General features: G+C 34.6%; 1 long non-coding RNA gene across 5 annotated transcripts in view; it reads right to left on the bottom strand.

Moving 5' to 3' along the window:
- LOC105473272 (uncharacterized) overlaps positions 1 to 13,299 on the bottom strand; it is a 240,510-nt gene extending 227,211 nt beyond the window's left edge. For all 5 annotated transcript variants that reach the window (XR_011609007.1, XR_011609009.1, XR_011609008.1 and 2 more), the window contains exon 1: positions 13,113 to 13,299. This is a non-coding gene — a long non-coding RNA (uncharacterized lncRNA). The remainder of the gene's footprint in view (positions 1 to 13,112) is intronic.
- Positions 13,300 to 15,773: the final 2,474 nt, after the last annotated feature.

Below are 15,773 nucleotides of genomic sequence, written 5' to 3'. Positions count from 1 at the left end.
ATATTATGTTCTAGGCAAACATCTTTTCATGCTTTTTTTGTATCCCTCAAATACATGCAAACAGTATCCATTCAAAGCAATGTTAAAGATTTTTAAACAGGTAGAAAATTCCTAGTGACTGTTTTTCTAAATCAAATTAAATACGGTTCTGCCCACTTCTCAACCCAGATGTCTCTTACCAGATGGTAAATAAATAAATAGATAGCTTCTGTCATTGACTCATCTTCTGAGAAGGTCCTGAAGCTCTTTCTCCTGTTAATACATGTGACACTAGGTCCCCTAGTTTGATCAATTCATAATTTAAGTTCAGGTGGTTCCTGGATGGTGGGCATCTCCATTGCCTTAATGTTGAGAATTCTTGCCATAACAAGAAGCCTATGTTATACACCCCAGACATCCCATGTGCTCCATCATCTCTGAATCCATTCCCTTCTGAGGTCCTGCTACCACCCCACAGTGACACTGTTCTGCTGAACTCAGGTCCTACTGTAAGAAATTAACTAACATACCCTTCTCAGCTTCAGAATGTTTCCATTTTCCTCTTCTCAGGTTACTAGTTTCCACTTCTCTCCTATAAGTCATTTCCTGTACACCCTCTCTCTTTTGTAATGAAGTTCTGGATGTCTTATAAGTTTCCTTCAAAGAACCTGCATGAATTTAATGTTGGTGTCTTTTTCCTATTATTTGACACAGCAGACTAAAAATGCTGAAATGTTTTGGGTTTTTTTTTTTTTTTCCTAGATCCCCTTGTTTTATTACAACATACACAGTTCATCACTAGCAAAAATGTTTTTAAAAAGATGGCTTGATTTGTAAATATTTCAATTCACAGAAATGTAAATGAACAGAGGCAGTCTCAGAACTTAGAAATTTCAAGAAGGGAGTAAACCAAGCCTATTAACCTGAGACTTCAATCTTACTGACAGATGACAGTATAACTTTGACCTCACTTACAGCAGACAATATTAATAGTATGCACTGCACATTATTGAACATGAGCAAAGTTAAAAGAAATCTAATAAATTATCTTACTTCCTTTCTCATTAAATTTCAAATTGGCCAATTTCCATATGAATACCATTTGTGCTAGATGAAAGGAAGTACAGTTCATTATTTATAATAAGTGTCTGACATCACAGATCAAATAATTAAATCATAAATTGGCAATGCTGACCTGACATTTAGGAATAATAGAGAACACAGAAAACTGATATTTAAAAATAATAGCCCTTTCCTGAAGTACTGACATGAAAAATTCTTACAACAATGAATTATGAAATAGAACTGAGTTACTTTCAAAGCTAAAAATTGTGTGCATGAAATGATAGAAATAATATTTAGAGTACTCACACAGCAGCTTGAATTAAGATAGGCAAATAGTAAAACAAAAATCCTATATGCTTACAACATCAATAAACTGAAAATATCACAATTATAAGATGTCGCATTAAGGTAGATAAAAGATCTGGAAGTTTTATCCTCTGCAAAGTCCTATCTAGAAAAACAAAGAAAGTTAGAAAAAAGCCATTTTAAAACATTTGTTGCTACTGCCACAAATGAGTTACATTCATTTTAAGCATCCCCTGAAATGAGTAGACAAAATATTAAATTTTATGCTTGACAATTTACAGAGTTCCATGAACCTGATTAAAATCTATCCAGATCAATTTCAAACAATGTGCAGGAAGTTATGTAAAGTAAGACACTTGGCAAATAGATGTGATGCTGAGTGTCTCCACTTTTAAAAAGAATATAGGACATCACGCCTTAAGAGTAGTCAAAATCAGATGTGTCTTAAAAGAAGTAATGTGAAAATGTTTTAAGAAAATTATAACAATGTATGCTTTTACATTTATAGTCCCTAGCAGTTATCTTGGTGCTCCCCTCTGTAGTTCCTGCCTAGTCACACTCATTATAAATACTTGTGTAATTAGACGAAACATTTTACCAGTTTTTTATTATTTCCATTCAACTTGCATGTTCTGCATAGAACATATATTTTCTTGTCCTGCTACATATTAGCTTCCAATATCTGTGTAAATTTATTCTTAAGAAGAACTGATTTTAAGTAAAGCATTTATTTTAGACTGTACCTCTAAATGCCAGTGCATTCACATTATGTTTATTTTATTTAAACTTCATGCTTGACATAATATTTAGAATATGGTAGGTAGAATTCTATGATGACACCAAAAAATCTCAGCCTCCTGGCATTCATAGCATTGTGTAATCCCCTCTCCTGAGTAACTTGTTCTAACCAAGGGATAATCACAACACTGAGAAGTTACTTCCATGATTAGGTAACTCTGTGATTTCTGTCTTGCTAGCAGATTATCTCTCTTGCTAGCAGTGAGGAAGCAAGATGTTATGTGGAAAGGCCCATGAGTTAAGGAACTCAGGGAAAACTCCAGCCAATGTGCAGTGAGGAACTGGGGGCCTCAGTTCAACAGCCCAGCCCACAGAAACTGAATCCTGTCAACAACTCCTAAGAGCTAGAAGTAGATCCTCCTGAAGTTGGGCCTTCAGGTAAGTCCCAGCCCTGGTTGATACTTGGATTGTAGCTTCATGAATGGTCCCGAATTACAGGATATGCTAAGCCATGCCCAGACTCCTGACCAATTATGAAAATATATATATATGAATAGTTTTAAGTTGCTAAATTTGTGATAATTTGTAAGGCAGTAATAGATACTGAATACATAGAATAATACAGGAATAAAACAAAAGAGCAAAAATTCAAATGTCAGGAATTGTCAATATTAAGAGTTTCTCTGCAGCCCAGGGTACGTTTTCTGAGATATTCCCTATATTACTTTGAATATGTGGACCTAGCCTTAAAAATAACAAAATACCACCATCCGTTCTGTTGCTTATATCATGATTCTTTTATTTTTAGCCCCTAGCATCCATTTAGTCACTAAGCGCAGTTGATTCACACATATAAAAATGTATCACATCCAGTCACTTTTTTCCTTCTTCACAGTTTTCACCATCACCTGGCATCTGAAACTTATATCCAGCCCTCTCAATTCACTTTATAGGCCCTCCTTCTTCCCTCTCTGATCCATCTTATTAAGATAATCAGAGTGAATTTTCGGAATCCACATCTGATCATGTTTCTCTTTTTTATGTCTTTTGTAGAATAAAGTCACAAATCTTTAATGGAGTGCACCTGCATAAACATGATCTGGCACCTGCCGGCCTCTCCAGGTTTCATATGATGAATTGCCCTCTATACTGTAGATAGACTGACATTTTGTTTTCATATCCTCACACGGACCACACTCTGTTCCTCCACATGCTGCTTCCTCGGTCTGGACTGTTCTTTTCTTCCATACCGGTACCCATACACAATTCCCTTAATTAGTCTATTTGTTTAAAAAACTAATCTCCGCTTATAATAACTTCTTCAAGGGAAACATATTTCCAATCCCTTGTTTAGGTTAAATTTCCCTTTCACATATTTTAATGGTTATCACAACTGGGCAGTGAGGGAAGAAGACAATGATGCTGATATGTAGCAGGTAAAGACCAAGGATGCTGCCATGCATCCTATACTTCACAGGATAGCCCCCCCCAAAAAGAAGCATACTGTTCAAGATGTCAGTACTGCTGTATTGAGAAATTCTACTCGACATGTTAATACTTATAGAATGAATAATTTAGATAACTAATGAGCACACTAGGTTTTATTAGGAAGAAATGCAAGATGAGAGAACATGAATAAACAAAAGCTTTGTTTCTATTAGAATATTATTTTCCTTTACAGTTATTTAATAGAGATGGATTCGTTCATTTCCCCTTTTATTACGTATCTGTTGACTCTTAGACATTATGCTTGGCGGTCTTGGGGATTCTTTCAGACCCTTTATTCAAGGATCTTTCATACCAGTGGAAGAGAAAAGTTAATAAACTAATGAACAAATAATTACGTTGTGATAAGTGTTAGCAAAGAATTAAACAGAGGGATATCACATAAATTGGCATTGGAGACGAGAGTTGGCAGCACATTAGCAAGGATATAGAAGGTGTCAGACATGCCAAGAACTGGAGAAAGAATATTCCAGGTGTAGAAATAGTGGATGCAAATTCCATTAGACAGGAAAGACCTTCGTGTAATCAGAAAACTGAAAGGATGCCAGTAGGATTGGATCATACACATTCGAAATTAATTCAAACTGTGATGAAAATTTATGGTTAATATATCCATGAGTAATTCAGTGAGTTGTAATAGACCAAGGTCTGTTGACTATAGCTCATGGAGCAAATATGGTCCACTGCTTGTTTTTATAAATAAAGTTTCATTCGAACACAAAAACTCCGATTTATTTACATTTTATCTCTTGCTGTTTTCATGCTTAAAAGAAGAGTTGCAATCAGGAGCATATATTCTGCAACACCTAGAATACACACTGCTAGGCCCTTTAACAAGTTTGCTGTCTATTATTTTATTCAATGATGCATCCTAAACACCAAAACTATGTCTGGCATTTTATAAGTGCTTAATAAATATGGACTGGAAGAATTAATGTCAAATAGGCAGTAAGGCTTATACGCTTAGACATCAGAGGATAGGTGTTAAATCGAGACATACATTTTGAGAGTACTAACTTAGTCATCATTTGAAGTCATAGGATTATATAAAATTGCATTAAAACACCATTGTAAGTAAAGGAAAGAGAAATTGAAATAGTAAAAGAAGTAAAGGGAAGGAGATCCAGAATGGAATCTCAGAAGTGTGTTAAAATGTAGACAGCTAGTAACAAAACACAGAATTAAGGAGAAGCCTGTAAGGTAAGAGAAAGAACAAACATTATACTGAAATGGGAATGAAAAAAGAAAGGAGGATAATTTGTGGTGATTTGGAAAGTGGAGTTCTATGTAAGGTGATAATGATGAGAACCAGATTAGTGTTCTGAAAAAAGGAGCAAGTAATTACTAACAGTATAGACGATGCCTCTATTTTTCGCTATGACACCAGCAGAAGAATGTAATAGTATTTGAGAGGATGATGTGAGGACAAAGAAAGGTTTTGTTTTAGGTGATTAGTCTTTCAGCTACGAGACACTTTAAGCTGAGAGACACTTTAAGCTGGGAGATTTTAGTAACAGGAATTCTAGAGAGGAAAAAAATGTAGCTGAGTGAAGAACTAACTGAAGAACTTGAAAAGCTGAGAAGGTGAATCAAGGAACAAATGAAGGACATGCTGTTTTACAGAAGGGACATCAATTGCATTATAAAAGAGGTTATGATGGAGAAGATAGAAGCAGGAAAATGATTTTAAGATTTGGTAATGGGAATATCGTGTCTCCAGTTACAAGTAACAGAAAACATGATTCAATGGGAGTGGGAGTTAGTTTTACATGTCAACTAGACTGAAACAGGGGATTTCCAAATATCTGGTTACACATTATTTCTGGGCATGGCTGAAAGGGTGATTCTGGATGAGATTAGGATTGAACGAGAACAGCATATGAATCCAGTGGCATCTGTAAAGTAGATTGCCTTCCTGGGGTGGGCATCATATAAACCATGGAGGCAGAAGAAACTCACACATTTTCTTCCTGTCTGTCTGCCTAAGCTGGAACTAGGTTTTACACCTTGTTCTCCCCTGGTTCACAGGCCTTTGGTCTCAGAAAGGAGTTACACCATCTGCATTCCTGGCTCTCCAAATTGTAGATGGCAGACCATGGGACTTCTCAGTTTCCATAATTCTGTGAGCCAATTATCGTCACACACTCATGTAGAACATATCCTATTGGTTCTGTTTCTTTAAAGAACCCCAGCTAACGCAATATGTTTAAGTAAGAGTAGGATTTGTTATATTACATATGTTAAAAGTCCAGGAGAAGAACTAGTTTCAGGAGTCTTTGAATTGGTTACTCAATGTTGTAATTATATCTGGTTGCTTTCCATTGACTCTGCCTCCAGTCTGTGCATTAATTCTTTGTGCATTGCATTAATGGCAGCAGCTGCAAATCACATCTTATAAAGTGCAAGCTTCTCTTTCCCGGTACTATCAGAAAGATCTCCTTTCATTTCTTCACTAGAATGTCTTTATTTAAGGGTAGAATGTAAACTACTTGATTTAAGTGAATTATGTTTTTCCCCTAGAATTAAATACGGATCAACCTCATCCACCTACATTGCTAAGTGTTGAGATGGTAATTATGAAAGCCAGTGAAACTCTGAAGTACAGTAAGAAAAAGAATGGTGAATAATTACTGATGAGTAAAAACAATATAAAGTGTAATCCTAGCAATTTGGGAGGCCAAGGCGGGCGGATCACTTGAGGTCAGGAGTTCAAGACCAGCCTGGCCAACATGGTGAAACCCTGTCTCTACTAAAAATAAAAACAAAAATAAAATAAATATAAAAAAACCAGATGTGGTGGCATGCACCTGTAATCCCAGTTACTGGGGAGGCTGAGGCAGGAGAATTGCTTAAACCTGGGAGGTGGAGCTTGCAGTGAGCCAAGATCGTGCCACTGCACTCCAGGGTGACAGAGTGAACTTCCATCTCAAAAAAAAAAAAAGAAAGAAAAAAAGAAAAAATAATAAATTTAAAGAATTTAAAACAAATAAAATAAAACTAAAGTTAACTTTATAAGAGTGATGCAAATTTTGTTACACAATAAAAACATTAGGCCAAGTGCAGAGGCTCATGCCTGTAACCCAGGCTGAGTGGGCCAATCACTTGAGGCCAGGATTTTGAGACCAACCTAGTCAATACAGTGAAACCCTGTCTCTACTAAAAAAATACAAAAAAAAAAAAAAAAAAAAAAAGTTAACCAGGTGTGGTGGTGTGCATGTGTAGTCACAGCTACTTGGGAGGCTGAGGGATGAGAATTGCTTGAACCCAGGAGGCAGAGGTTGCAGTGAGCCATGATTGAATCACTGCACTCCAGCCTGTGTGATACAGCAAGATTCTGTCTCAAAAAATATATAATAATAATAAATCATTCTTTTGTGTACATTCTGAAATTATGCAAATTCATCATTTTGAAAATATAGAATTTTAATCATTTCAAATCTCAAAGAAGTGGTGAACTGTAAACTATATGTACTATATTTTCACACTGTGTAATCGCTTTAACTGAGACTAGAAATTACAGTCTCTTCCTTGCTGTTGTTTGTATGTATCAGTACTTCTGTAAAGGATTTGTTTATGCTCGTGCTATTACTTCTATATCATTATGTAACTTAAAATGTTGTCTTATAACAATGTCATGAGGGCCGGGTGTGGAGGGTCATGCCTGTAATCCCAGCACTTTGGGAGGCCGAGGTGGGTGGGTCACCTGAGGTCAGGAGTTTGAGACCTGCCTGGCCAACATGGTGAAACCCCATCTCTACTAAAAATGCAAAAATTAGGAGGGTATGTTGGTGTGTGCCTGTAATCCCAGCTACTTGGGAGGCAGGAGGATCACCTGAACTCGGGAGGCGGAAGTTGAAGTGAGTCAAAATAGTGCCACTTCACTCCAGCCTGAGTAACAGAGCGAGAATCCATCTCAAAAAAAAAAAAAAAAGGTCATATGAATACTCATTAATTTTTGAGGGTGGTGCTAAAAATGTGCTTACTGTGCAATATCATTAGAGAGGAAGTTAAAGGTGATCAAAGCTATTGAAGACTGACAAATGGCATCATTATACACCATGTGGTTAATCTAGAGGAGAGCACATTGCAGAATATCAAAAATAATGCTGTACAAATAAAAATCAACATTAAAGGGGAAAAAATCTTAATGCTTTTAAATTTATTTGTTCCTAGAATGAACATACGTGCACACACACACGTGCACACTCACTTTGCATTCAAAGAGAAAATTGAATCTTGAATTGAAGCATGCAGGCTTTGAGTTATAAAATGTCTTCAACAATTCATCCATTAGATAAAATATGACCATATTTTGTGTCCACTATAGAATATAAAACTGTCCCCCTTTTTAAAAATTCAGTTTTCTAAATGAAAATGAAATGTGGTCATGAAGTAAAAATAAAAACATGACAGAATTATATGGTGGTTTCAACAGAAGTCATTTAATACTTTAGTAAATACAAGTCATAGCCTACGAACTCACTTTTGTAAAAAATTTGCATCTCTTTATGTTCTATTATGCAATTTAATTTCTGAGTGAAAATCCCCATCCCTGAGCTAATGAGAAATTAAACTTGGACCTCTCAGGCATTTATTCTCTTTTGGTAGAGAAATAGTTTCAAATACAAGAAGAAAAGTAATTATATCCACTCACAAATACACTATGAAAATATAGTTTTAAATAATTCTTGAATACTCACCTGACGTTTGCGGTACTCGTTTGAGCTATAACAGTCAGTTAAGGTGTGTGTTTTCTCTAACAACTTTCAGGTGCTTGGGATCAGGTGCAAATGTGATGAATATTTGGGTGAATTCAGGAGAGTTTTATCAAATGGGTACAGTAGAAACAATATGTCAAGGAAGTTAAGGTTATTGTCAAGGATGCATTTATTATATGACCTTTATCAGGTGCAATTACAGATTGATAGCTATGTTATGATATTGACATCATTCACATGGTAAGCAGTTAAATATTTTAGTGATATAATATAGTGGAAGAAAAATGAGCTCCAGTCTCCAACAGAACAGAATATTTATGCTTTTAAAAAATAGCATTAAAGTCTTCAGAGTCAATGTATGAATCTAACAGCATGTAAATACATAGCTTAAATAAGATTGGCTCATACCAGATTTTGAATCTTGTTTTCTGTTTTAGGGTTTAGTGTCTTTCTGGTTTTAATATATATATATACACACACACATATGTGTATATATATATACATGTTTATATGTGTGTATATATGTGTATATTCATATGTATATATGTGTATATATGCATCCATATACATATCCATATAAACATACACATGTAGATATAGATGTGTGTATGTATAATATACATTATCTGTGTAAGGTAAAATGTGGAATGCAATTATGGATATGCAGTCATGCATCATTTAACAAAAAGGATAAGTTATGCAAATCCTTAAGTGATTTCTTCATTTGTATGACCATCACAGAGTATACTTACTTAAACTTATATGGTATAGTCTGCTACATACCTATGCTATATGATATTGCCTATTGTTGCTAACCTACAAACCCATAGAGCATATTACTGCACTGAACACCGTGGGCAACTGTAACACAATTGTAAGTATTTGTGTATCTAAACACAGAAAAGATAATGTATGGTTCTATGAAGTTAGAACAGCTATGATATCACTAGGTGATAGTAACTCTATTAGCTCTATTATAATTTTATATGATACCACTTTTGTATGTGCCATCTTTCATTGAGTGAAACATTCTTATATAGTACATGACTGTAATTATGGAATAACAAAAAGAGGTATTTTGACAGTGTTAAAGATGAAAAAGAAGTCAATATAAGAAAACAAATGGTCCCTGGGAATTTATCTCAACATCATAACTACATGATCCCTTCTTAAATCTCCTGGTAATAACTCAGTACAATCTAGATTATAGTTCCATCTGTTCTGTGTCACTAGTGTAGGCATGTGAAAACACACACACACACACACACACACACACACACACACACCCCTTGAGCAATAGGTAGCTTTTAAAAAATCACGTTGGGCCAGGAGCGGTGGCTCATGCCTGTAATCACAGTACTTTGGGAGGGAGAGGTGGGCAGATTGCCTGAGCTCAGGAGTTCGCGACCAGGCTGGGCAACACGGTGAAACTCCGTCTCTACTAAAATACAAAAAATTATCTGGGTGTGTCTACATGTGCTTGTAGTCCCAGCTACTTGGGAGGCTGAGGCAGGAGAATAGCTTGAACCCGGAAGGCAGAGGTTGCAGTGAGCGGAGATCCCACCACTGCACTCCAGCCTGGGTGCCAGATGCCAGAGAGCAAGACTCCATCTCAAAAAAAAGAAAAAAGAAAAAAAAGAAGAAAAAATAAATCATGTTATTGGAGTCATTTGTTTGCTTCTGATTCCAAATACATTGTCTATAAATTCTGCTAAAGGCACAAAAAAAGATAAACAGTTTTTACTCCTGCTACTTCGTTTAACACTAAGGAAATATTGAATGATCCAGGGACTCTTGATACACATTGATGGATGCAGTAAATATTGAATATCCAAGTTCTAAAGTCAATATTTACCTCAAGCAACAATGTATCACAATACTTCTTCAAACGAGAGGCCAATATAACATCATATATCAGTGTGTATATGTCATAGGTTATATAGTCATTAAAATTTTTGGAAAATTATTCTAGCAGTTTCCACATGAAAATTTATCTATTATGAATACATTATAGACTACTTTAGTTTGTTTTATTTCTAAAAAGGTTATCACACGTGTTCTGATTTTTAGCTGTTTAGAATCTACTTGTATTATCTACTAGTGATTAATACATCAAAATGATTAAGTGATGTTCAGTTTCCTCTTTAGACATGTTATGAACTTTATATGAATCTACTCCCTTACCATTTCATAGAAGTAAAGTTTCTACCATAATGCCTAAGAGATTTAGGCATGAAAAAATACTTTCTATATAGAGAGTGACTATTATGCAAGTCCACAGATGCAAATGAAACATGATGAATACATTAGAAGAAAATCAGGAATCCTATGGTAAATACGTGTTTGTTTCTTAGAGCTATTGTAACAAATTACCAGAAAGTTTTAACAAAAATTTATTAAAAAAATAAATTAAAATAACAAAAATTTATTCTCTCATGATTCTGGAAGCTATAAGTCTGAAATTAAGGTTAGATCCTTCTGGAAGTGCCAAGGAAGAATCTACTCCATATATTCATCTTAACTTTTAGTAGTTGCACGCAATCCTTGGGATTCCTTGGCTTGTAGATGCAAGACTCTAATCTCTGTCTTTGTTGTCACATTGCATGCTTGATGTGTGTGTCTGTCTCTGTGGTTCTTCCACTTGTATAAAAATACTAGAAATATTAAATATAGGGTCCTCCTTAATCTATGTGACCTCTTAAGTTAACTATAGGACCTCATTGCAAAGACTTCATTTCCAAATAATGCCACATTCACAAGTTTCAGGTAAATACGAATTTTGAGGAAGCTCTATTCAAAGCAGAATACTATATAATTAGGCTTATGAGGTGGATGGTCCCCATGTATTCATTACAAAACTAAGCATATTTTTCTGTCCATATTAAATACATAGAGTTTGTCTAAGCACTTCTGTTTCTGCAAATATAATAGACATGATGACTGGAGAAATCCATTCAAAACTGAAAAACTAAAAATGCTGCACATATTATATATGAATTCTCTTTAAATTTATAACCGAACTAGCAATAAAGAGAAGAAAACGCCTAGATAAAAAAAATTATAAGAAACATGACTCTAGAGGGGCCATCAAAAACTAAAGCCAACAGCTTTCCCCAGGACATCTGCCATTCCTGTCTACAGCTCCACATAAGTGTGTGATGGAGAGCAAAGCCTACAGCCTGTGCAAAAAGAGAATTTGGATGGATGCCTTCATGTAATACCTTAACCCAAAAGGAGATGCTATGAAGATTGACTGTCTCAGCCTTGGTTCTGGATAGGTACAGGCGAAAAATATCTTCCCCTAAGAATTTCTAATTACAAATCAGAATTGAATTTAAAGTAGTTCCAGATTGGTAGTGTCCCAGATGCCTGGCAGAAGGAAATATAACTTCCCCCGAAAAAAATCACCGTCAACCCAGAGCTCAATGTCTTACCATAGGTAAATTCCTACAGAAATTGAGCTCAAAGTTAAAGTCATAAAATAAATAATGAAACAAGCCAGCAGGAGCAGTAGAAATAATAGCAAACAGAAATCCATCCATAAAAAGTGCAATTTTCAGTATTATATAAGATAGAATATGAAATAAAGAATTTAATATGTTTAAAATTAAAAGAAAGGATTAAAATATAACAAAGAAACAAAAGATTTGGAAAAAAAAAAAATCCTGTGGAGTTTTTAAAAAGGACCAAATAGATCCTCAAGATATGAAAAAAAAAGTGACAGTTAAAACTAAGTAACTTAATTTTTTATGTACTAAATATTGAACACATCTGAAGAAGGAATTTGTGAACTAGAAAACGTATTTGAAGATTTTTCCCATAATGCCAAAATATTAAGACATGAGAAAGATAGAATGAAGAGTTTCAGAGAGAAAATAAAGTAGGGATGAGAGACACGATTCAAAGATCTACTGGGGAGATTTCCAGGACTGACCAAAAATACAAATAATCAGATTTAGGGAAGCAATAAAGGCCTTATTATGATGAATAGGAAGAAATTTGAAACTAAAACATAACATCACGAATCTTCAGGTGAATGAAGGTAAAAAGAATATCTCAAAAGAAGCCACATTTAAAAAATACAAATTTAATGCTTACAAAAATTAAAATTAAATAAAAATTAATCAGATAGTTGATATTTTCAACTTCCACAATGAAAATCAGAATATACACAAATAATTGGAAAGAAATGACAAGGTAAAATCATGTATCAGTTATTTAACAATAAGAGTCCATTAAAAATATTTTTAGCCGAACTAAAAACTAAGATGATATAACCTGAAGGAGTTCTTTCGTTTATACAGCAAAAAAATAGTGAAATAGATCCAAAAGAAAAGTCTAAGATGCAAAAATAATGGTGAGTAAATAAAATCGGAAATGTAGATAAAATCTAAACAAATTTAATTTCTGGGATTATACAAGATACAATTAAGATACTGAACAACCTTAAAATCAAGGGGATTCTCACTGAAATTAATATCTTTAAAGATCCTTACATTATTGAGGCAGAAGATGGAAAATAGGCAACAGAAAGGAGTAAAGGAGGTTGGGGAGGTGGATAAAAAAGGTAGAACAAGAAACCCCATAATAAAATAGTAGAAATCAATCCAAATTGTATTAGCAACCTCATACAAATAAAACCCTACCCCGGTTATGTTATTTTACAAAGACATGTCAAAATATGAGCACAAATAAAGGTTGAAAGCAAAGTGTGGAAAAATATATAGCTACATACAAATCAAAGAAAAGTTAAGAGTAACTATAGTATAATGAAGCGGCGCTGTTCGTCTAGGGTAATACCTGAGGTTCGTTGTCTCACGCCAAGGAAATCCAGGACTCAGACACACCAGAAATGAGGTTAAGAGTGGAGGTTTGATGGGCGAAAGAAAGAGAAAATTTTCTCCTGAAGAGAGAGGGGTCCCAGAGAAAACGGGTAACCAGTTCCCTGGTGAAATGCGCATGGTTTCGTAGATGAGCGTGAGGAGATGGTGTCTGATTTACATAGGAAATGAAAGATTGGTTGGAACAGGTGTTCTATTTACATAACTTAAGAAGAAGCTGGCCGCCCCACCTTAATCTTTTATTATGCAGATGAGTTATCTACCTGGCCTGCGCCATGTTGTCCGCCTCTTTAATGTACAAGTGGCGGCAAAGAAGAGGGAAGATGGAGCCTCCAAGTTGAACATACCTGGCTTCCAGGTAGCCCTTTTCTGTTGGCATAGCTACTGGCATTCACCCATGCAAGCTTCCACCTCGCTTATCTACGTTTGCAGCTCAATTTTTCAGGCTGCTCTTTGTTAGGAAACAAATGAATTGGGGACTGCTTTTTGTTAAAAGGGAAACGTTGCTGAGGACTCTGTTGCCCTTACTATCTGCCTAAATAATTTCTTTTTAGCTCTTGTATTAATATCAGACCAAAAGATTTTTGGCAATAAATGTTACTGGAGAAAAAAAGCTACACATTATCTAAATATAAGGCACATAATTTAAAAATCAATCACAAAAAGAAAACTAGAATTAGAATAACTAGATTAAACCCAGAGACCTCTACTAGTTTTATATAAATTTAGAGGTTCTAAAGTGTCCTTGAGAATAGATACTTTGGTGGCTTAGTTCTCAGAAATAGCAGGCCTTTTTGCAGGTATCTAATACAGTGTGCAAAGTGTTAGAAATTGCTTTCTTGGGACATAGTTTGTACTTGAGTAGTGAGTTCCAGACTTTAGTGCATATGGCAGGGTAGACATAAAATGGGAGTGCTGTTAATGTTACGAGAATGGAGAGACTTCACTGAAAAGCTTTGGAATACATTGCAAGCAAACTTAATGAAGAAAATACATTAAGTGCAAGAGAAAATAATCACCTAACCAAGAGCACTGTAAACTAGATTATTGGATTTGGAATGGGGAAAGTAAACTACACCATACGGGAATATATAGTTTTCTCTTCTGCACTCTGAAACATATCACATTGAATCCCGGATAATTATTATATCAAAAATTTTAAGAAAAGCTCTTTTTAGAATTTGGATTCAAAAATTCATTATAAAAGTTTGTTTTATGAAGTTACAGATAGTTACAAAACAGGCCTTTTTCTAGTGGACAGTCTTTGTGGAAAGTCTTTTTTATTACTATTAATTTCATTCTTAAAGGCTATGATTTATAAAATCATTCAGCAATATTTTTTAGCTTAAACTTAAGCTCTGCTGAAAATCATAGAAAAGTTATTTATATTTACGTAAAGATTACACCATCTGTTCTCATTTTTTTTACATTATCAACATTCAGGGTTTTCTAAGCTTAAATTGCTCAGAGAAATAACGTTGGTTTTCCTCTAACTTGTTTCCTACTGCATAAGTAAGGTGTGAAGTGAATAAGAGCTTTAAAACCCACTGAGTATAAATATCCAAGAATGAGGCTAAATTTTTCCAAGTATGAACCCATGGCTTGATTTTTTTTTTCTTATATATTATGATGTCTTTTATTTTTTCATTTTAAAGAAAATATTGGAGCTTCTAAAAACAATGTATATTCTGGAGTCAGAACTACACAGAAAGAGAAATTTAAATGTTTTGCTCTGTCTGGCTGGTAACCATATAAATGTAGTTAAAAAGACATATTGGGTTATTTCCTGTTCTTGTTAACTAAGCTCATTCCTTGTTTGTTTCTAATTTGCATCTCATTATTTAACATATTGGCTTTTCTTCTCTAAATAGGAAAAGAGTGCTAGATAAAGTTTTAAGGGTTGATTATAAAACTTTCACTAAACTGTCTTAGGTAGCATATCAATGCAAAGGGTATAAGTAATCTTGAGAAACTTCTTTGAATCTTAAGAAACTTATTTCTCTACAGAGAATTTTCCATTGGTTTCTGCAGGGAGTACACAACTGCTACGCCCACGCATATCTGGAGCACTGCTCTTTTTCAAATTGAGTACATGTGTATTTATGTCTATATATACCCATTTTGATAGTAATAAATCAAAGGAAGAATTTCAAGAAGTCATTTGGTCTATCCTCACATCTCTAAGCATAATTGCCTTGGAAAGAGCCCAGAAAAAGAATGACTTGACTTTTCACTAATAACATCACGAAAATGATTCCACACCTAAGCATAGTTCTCTCTAGCATTCCAAACCTTTGAAAGAATACATTTCTACCCATTTGAACTTAAACACTTTAGTCATTTTACAAACCCATTAATTTTCACGTCCTACTCTCCTGATCACTCTTTTCAACTACATAAAACTAGCAAAATAATTTTGCCTTGTGCTTGTTGTTCCCCAAATCCTTCTGCTTCTTTTCACCAAATTTTAAAACCAATAAAACACTCTTCAGGATCTCATACTTAATTTGTTATAGAGACATTTACTAATGTGTTTAAAACATGTATGGGGGAAAAATAGACTGAGTTGGAGAATTTTTAAATTGGCAAGCAAGTCAAAGAGGAAAGAAAGATCATAACA

This window comes from Macaca nemestrina, chromosome 10 (genome assembly GCF_043159975.1).
Source record: "Macaca nemestrina isolate mMacNem1 chromosome 10, mMacNem.hap1, whole genome shotgun sequence".
Lineage (NCBI taxonomy): Eukaryota > Metazoa > Chordata > Mammalia > Primates > Cercopithecidae > Macaca > Macaca nemestrina.
The sequence above is the reverse complement of the archived record's forward strand: the minus strand, read 5'-3'. Positions and strand labels throughout refer to the sequence as shown.